This window comes from Triticum dicoccoides, chromosome 6A (genome assembly GCF_002162155.2).
Source record: "Triticum dicoccoides isolate Atlit2015 ecotype Zavitan chromosome 6A, WEW_v2.0, whole genome shotgun sequence".
NCBI lineage: Eukaryota > Viridiplantae > Streptophyta > Magnoliopsida > Poales > Poaceae > Triticum > Triticum dicoccoides.
This window is the reverse complement of record NC_041390.1, coordinates 80,243,979-80,251,015: the sequence shown is the minus strand read 5'-3', so window position 1 is coordinate 80,251,015 and position 7,037 is coordinate 80,243,979. Positions and strand designations below refer to the sequence as shown.

The following is a 7,037-nucleotide window of genomic DNA, read 5'->3' as shown; positions in this document are numbered from 1 at the left end:
TGCGAGTTTGAGCGGTTAATAGAGTAGATCAAGGGGGGTGGTGGTGGGAGGGAGAGAAGGGGCGACGAACAGAGCCCCTCTCTGTTCGTGAGGCGCCGCCAGGAGAAGATGAGATGGGGATGGGTGGGCTGGCCCGCGCCGTTATCCACTTACCAGGGCCAGACGCCAGGGTCCCTGGCGTCTGGTCCCTTTGCCACGTCAGCAGGTCAAAGGGCAGGCGGGCAGTGCGGGCCAGGGGCCAGACGCCGGGGACCCTGGCGTCTGCTTCGTAACCCAGACGCCAGGGACCTTGGCGTCACCAAAAAAGGTCAGAAACGAAATTTCTTTTGAAACGAGGTCAAATCGGAATTTTGTTAGCCCTATAGGTCAGAACAGTAATTTTGTCCACTGCAGTTAGGTTGGTTGGTTACTTTTCGTCGTGCCCAACTCGTTTTCGCGCGGGATAGAGTAGCTGCGCCGCGGCCGCGCGCGTGCCTGCGCCTTTGGTGACTCGCTGACCGGGGTGGCCCACCACCGTCTTCCTTCCGCCCCGGGACGCACATGGCAGCGCTGGCACTGCACTGCATATTGCATCCCCTTGTTAGAGTCTGAAACAAAATGGAGCTCTCCTGTGCGTTTGGATTCTGGGCCGTTGGATTGCGTTTCCAAAATGATCCTGTCCGTCGGATCTCCGGGTGGAGCGATCCTGGCCGTCCGATCGAGTTGAGCACTGCACCTCCCGTCCGATCGAGTTGAGCACTGCGTGTCTGCCACCGCCTGTAAATTTAGAGGCCCGCCGAGGGCAGAAGAGGAATTTCGCATAGTCCATGCCATGTGGCTTAAACCTGTTCGTTGCTCAATCGCCAATCAGGTGGGACGAGAGATGCTAGGGTTTGCTCAATCGCCGATTAGGTATAGGGGTCATTCAAGAAAATAAATGATAGAGGAAAATATTACCCCTGTAGTAAGCTTGAGACATGAGACAGTTTCTCTCTAATTATTTGCAAACATTTGAGATGCTTAGGGACCTTTATAGGATGATCCCCAGTGAATTAAAAATAATCAACATCTCTGGTCAGTGCTTCGTAGCACAATACAACACAGATAATTGGTCCTGCCTTTTCATATATAATTGGTAGCAGCGAGCAATTTGCCTTTTTACGAATTACTGGGTATGCAAGTCTAGGCACGATTCCCTTATCTTGCAGTGGCTCAGAAAGAAGTGACCATGTCTTGCAGTGTAAAAGGCCAGATGACGACGCCGATCAGACTACTCCTGGACTTCCCTGGCACTGGCAGGTAGTTCCAAGGCCCCCCTAAGCTCCTCCTTTTGGTGATGTTAGCCGGTGAGTTTTCGTTACCTCACTCTATGGCACAGATTGGTTATGCCTGATGCGCCTGTGGATTAGGATATGAAACTGATGCTCCTACTATGATTTTACTTCTTGTTTTTTCCTTTCGTCCCGCCATTATTTCAGTTTGACTTTTATGTGCAACCAGATTACATTTTTGGATGCGGTGTGCAAATATAATTAGCTATCTATCTTCAATTTGAGTCTCTTCTTCCTTTTCTCTTGTTGCTCCACCCCCTTATGTTGTACTGCTCCTTTTGTTCTACTGCTCTGTTGGTGTCTCATTCTGCATGTGCCAACGAATACATCTTCCATCAGTATTCACATATGGTTGAGATGAAAGGTTACATTTGATATTGTCTAGCTCCACTAAGAAATTTTTGCTTCATTATGTGTTGTGCAATGCTTGTGTTGCCATATTTTTTGTAACTATTTTTTCCGCTAAGGTTTATAAATGAAATGATTTCCTTTCTGTTTGGATGAGGTGGTCAGGCATTTTGTTGCCTATTTTACAGCAAAATATCCATGCGAAGTGCTGGTGGGGAGACAGATTTGTTTCCTCTTCATACATATATATATAATTCTTCAGAAACCAGGGGCAAGTTATAAGGGTGTAATGTACATGTTTTTACGTATCATAAAAATGATCCAAACTACCATCGGATCCTCTAGGGCTGTATCATAAAAATGGAGTTCAAATATGGAGGAGCTTGGAGGATATGTAATCAAGCCTTGCTTCCCCTTTGTCTCTTATTTATCTGGTTTATTTTGACAAAGGAATAATTTGCGATAGTATTTCAGATTTGTGCCTATAGAAAGAGTATGTGATGTGATATTGCAAAGCTTTTTAGGGCTATCCTGTTTCTTCTGTTGGAAATTATCTTTTCCTATTTATTCCGCACAGAACAATTTGCTCACTATAGTAGTGCATTATTCATTGTGATATATGAAGCAAACCCAATGAATTTATAGTTGATATTAAACGTGTTGACAAGCAAACACAAGCAGATTGTGTGCCATGAGGAGAGCAGTGCAAATAACGGTTGCTTTAGTGTTCTATAGCTATCAGTAATGATGTGTATCTCCTTTTCAGTTGGTTGAATTAATTAGTGGCTCACTAATTAACAAACCAGGATGCTAAAACTTGATATATATATATATATATATATATATATATATATATATATATATATATATATATATATATATATATATATTATTGCTCATGTCAAATGAGGATTGCATATATGTTCAGTTAAGATGCTATTTTGAGTATTTCTCTATGATGAATTAAATTAATTTTTTCAATACAGTGAAACTGCAGGTGCTATACTTGCAAAGGTGGAGATGTAAGAGCAAAGAAAAAAGGGGGTAAACTAGCTCGTACTGGAGAACTAAACTGAACTTCTCTATTTATCGAGCATATCATTGTACCACGGGAAGACTTCCCCCAAGATCAATGCACATGTATATCCGAAATCGGGGAGTCAAGAACAATCTGTGAGCTACTCATTATAGTCGTTGTCGATATTAATTCTTGTGCGGGTTTTCTTGGTTATCCGCCTTTTGCTGATTTGCTCCTGTTACTGTAGTAATCCAAGGGTGAGGTGCCGTGACTGCTGATAAAGTACGTCTGTCACACCAGGAAATGTAATTTTTCAGTTGCATATAGCAAGGAAGGTCAATTTGACACAGCTACGCTGCCATTCGCCTCTCCCTTCTCCCGTGGAAATGTAGTTGATGTTCCTCAGATCTTCAAGTTGGTGCCCCTGTTTGATGAAACATTTTAGTGAGATTATGTGGATCTTTGGGGAAATCTATTTCTGCTTCTTGATGGAATTCTTTTCATCCAGTAGTTAAGAAGCAAACAAATGGCTTGAACAGTTCTCTTTGTACGAACATAATTAGCTCTCATTTAGTACATCAGCCATCGCAGTTTCTTCCTCTCCTTCTTGGTGCTTAATGAAATGACTTGCTAATTCTGTCCTCTTTCTCTCCATGCGCAGGTTGCATGACAAGTTTTCTTCCTGTGGAAGATATTGTGTATCTTCCATCTAGCATCGTAAAAAGGCGGTCTTAGATTGCTCTGTACTAATGATTGTCTTGAGGGCTTATTTCATTCATACTGCTCTGAATTAATCATACTCTCCTGTTACCTCATTACCTCAGTATGGTACAACTTTGCTAGCCATTGTTCGTATTTTTAGTACAAATTGTAGAATTAGGATCCACCGACATCTATTTACTGTTCTGGATTAATTATTATTTGATGACCATCTAAAGATAGCATCTGACCTAATGTTTTTCATTAACTTCTCCAGACCACGCAAGCAGCGGTGACGCCGGACAGGTCGCTCTTGCACCACCAGACTCCCTTCAGGGTAGTTACCCATGGGCACGTACTTCTGCTGTTTATTCTTACTTGTGATTCCGCTCGTTGTGATCGTGGCTCGATCCATGTTGCGGACCAATTATTATTTTTGTTTAATTGTGATGGATCGTCTTGGCTTGCTTTTGGCCTGAAGTTGTTGCCTTGCTTTTGGCACACCTTATTTCACTACCTTTTGTTGTTGCTTGGACCAGTTTCTATGTACTGAACATATTTATATCAATGTTGGGCTTTTGATATAATATTGCTACATTATACTCGTGATTTCCAGTGATTACTCTGATTTCTACTTACGCTAATGAGTATTTACAAAGGTCATACTTGATGCAAATACTTCCGTTGGCTAAATTGTATAATTGTGACAGGTTTATACATCATGTCAAGGAGTATTAAGTTATAACATATGTTTACTTAGGTTCTTTGGCATGTTATTCATAGGGTTATCAAGTAGGATCCTAATAGAGTTATTCACAATATTAAGTTAGGGATTGAACCTGTGTCGCTCCAATATCATGATATTGTTCATATTTGCAATGCTTCGATGAATGTATTATCATTATCAGATTGAATATGACTTGTATCCGGCAGCGGTGCTGCCGGGTGCGGCAAGCCGCACTTCCTACCTAGTAGTTTCAGAAACGAACGGAAATACAACCGTGCAGCAGCGAGCGCGGATCAGTTCGTACCGCGCTTCTGCGCGGCTCCATGGCAGGCCTTGATCTGGTTACAAAACCGATGTGTTGTTTTTCGCCGCGTTGATGGTGTTCTTCCTTTGCGCTTAGCCACAGCCGCCGGCTAGGTTCTACTTTTGTGGATCTTATTTATTTAGTTCATCGACGATGGGTCAGGTGTTGCGGTGGTCTTATCATGTGTCCCGATTCTGTTTACTACTACTTTGCTAATTACTACCAGATGGATCATATCGACTGGTGTTCCATTTACTGATGCTGTTTTTGCGGCAGACAAGGACGCTGATCATCAAGGAAGCACGCGCGCGCGCGGAGGCAGATAGATGGACGCGGTTCCTCCATCCGCGGCTCTGCAGGCAGCGCCCATGGTACGTGGCGTGCGTAAGACAAGATCAGCATCAGCTAGCTTTTCTGGCCGTTTGGTTGCTTGCTTTCTGTTCATCCAGACCGATCTATTGGATCACTCTACTTTTTAATCTGTTGATGAAGTTACGGTTGCTATGCGTGATATATAGATCCGGGCACCCAAAGCTAAAGTAGAATGCTAGCTGTTGGAAAAACAATAATGTTGTTAACTGGACTAGTAGGAGTATATTATAGTTGCTACACTGAAGATGCTCCTGTTTGGTCTTACGTCGGTTAATTTTGATTTGATGATCCATTGATGAATCATGCACCGATAGATGCACCTTGGGTCACTAAATTTGTGCAGGTGCTCATTTAGTTTTTGACACGTAAAAAAGAATTTGCTCAACAACAATGATTTCAAAATAAATCTGCTCCACATTAGACAGAGCAAACAAGAGACTCACAACTAGGCCACATTCCTTTTATGTACTACTACTGATCTTAGCCAATCTCACTTTTAGCAACTACAGTAATTAATTTGTTACTTAGTTGGCACCATTTTTTGATTACTGATGCAAGTATGCAACTAGTTAGAAAATTATTGTTTTCTGAATTCGTCATAAACACTCTTCGTGATGCTTGCATGGACAACTAGGTAGACTCTAGTACGTGTTGTAGCTCTACATGTGTGAGCACCGTACGTGGACCATCTTAAGGATATCATTCTGCCCCTTTTGTTTGTTGTTGATTCGAGGCGATCTGTTGTGTCCGTCTACTTTTGATCTGTTGACGTTACAGTTGAATGATGTCTTTCTATATATGCCTGCCGCCACCACGGTGTAGATGCCCGCTTCTGTGTCCCGTGCTTCTTATAGTAGGGAAGGTATCAGGTACTCCCATCCTTGGGGTACTCCCGGTGCTTCAAGTTTAAAAAAACAATCAGAAATATTTCAAAATTTTCCGAAAAAAGGTGAATGTTCGCAAGGAATGTAACTACAACCCCTAAAATTTTCAGGTCCAAACTCGAAATGTACATCAAGAAACAAAAATGTGAAATCTGGCATGAATAGTGTAAGAAAAAGACAAAATCAACATTGACACGATTCACATCTGGATTTCACATTTTTGTTTCTCAATGTATATTTCGAGTTTGGACCTGAATTTTCTAGGGGATGTAGTCACATCCCTTGTGAACATTCCCATTCTTTTTCGAAAATTTTGAAAATATTTAAGATTTGTTTTTTAACTTGGAGCACCGGGAGTACCCCATGGATGGGAGTACCAGATATTTTCCCCGGGTGGCGGCACCGCCAGTCGGGCAGGCGAGACTTTTTTTTTATATAAACTGGCAGGCGAGATTGGGGGCGTGGGCCGTGTGGTGGGGCAAGGCTTCCAAGATTTGGGCAACACATATCACATGAACTACAGGCCCAACACAGACTAGACAGCAATCATTACTTGATTAGTGATCCACCTTTATTACCTATAAAAAGATTTTTTTTGAAGGGTACCTATAAAAAGATTAGTGATCCACCTAGACTAAAAAAAAGCCCCTCAAAAAAAAACCTAGACTAAAAAAAAGATTAGTGATCCACCTGCTACTGTGAAATCTAGATGTGAATAGTGTCAATGTTGATTTTGTCTTTTTCTTACACTATTCATGTCAGATTTCACATTTTTGTTTCTTGATGTACATTTCGAGTTTGGACCTGAAAATTTTAGGGGTTGTAGTTACATTCCTTGCGAACATTCACCCTTTTTTCGGAAAATTTTGAAATATTTCTGATTGGTTTTTTAAACTTGAAGCACCCGGAGTACCCCAAGGATGGGAGTACCTGATACCTTCCCCCGCCACCCGCACCGCCGCCTGCCCGACCGACTGGGGTCGCCGCCACCCACGCCCTCACACCTTGCCCGCGCCGCCACCTGCCCCGCCTCACGTCGTCGGTGACCCTGACGACCCTGGCCCGCACCTCCCTCGCGGCGCTCCCGGTCAGCTTGCCGCCCTGCCTCATGGCGAGAGGGGAGGCGATTTGGTCAAGCCGTCTGCGGTCCAGGTTTCTGGTGGCGGCTGCTGCGTCTGGAGGTGTGCTGCCGCTACGTCTGTGCCTTGGGGCGTGGCAGCTTCATCCCGGTGGCCCGCTGGCTTGGTGGATGCGTGCACATCCTGCTCTTCCTTCTCTCTGCGGGTGCGTATTTGCGCCTGTCTTCCGTGACTAACGCGGTGTGCCGGCGGCATGTTTAGGGATTGGATGTGTCATGCTTGGTGAGGCATTTGGA

The 7,037-nt window shown here is 43.6% G+C and overlaps 1 long non-coding RNA gene across 1 annotated transcript; it reads left to right on the top strand.

The window, feature by feature from the left end:
- Nucleotides 1-1,225: 1,225 nt before the first annotated feature.
- Nucleotides 1,226-5,850, top strand: LOC119319516. The gene is made up of 7 exons (XR_005154510.1): nt 1,226-1,325; nt 2,645-2,831; nt 2,924-3,223; nt 3,338-3,499; nt 3,653-3,730; nt 4,683-4,777; nt 5,773-5,850. It is a non-coding gene; the product is annotated as an uncharacterized LOC119319516 (long non-coding RNA).
- Nucleotides 5,851-7,037: the final 1,187 nt, after the last annotated feature.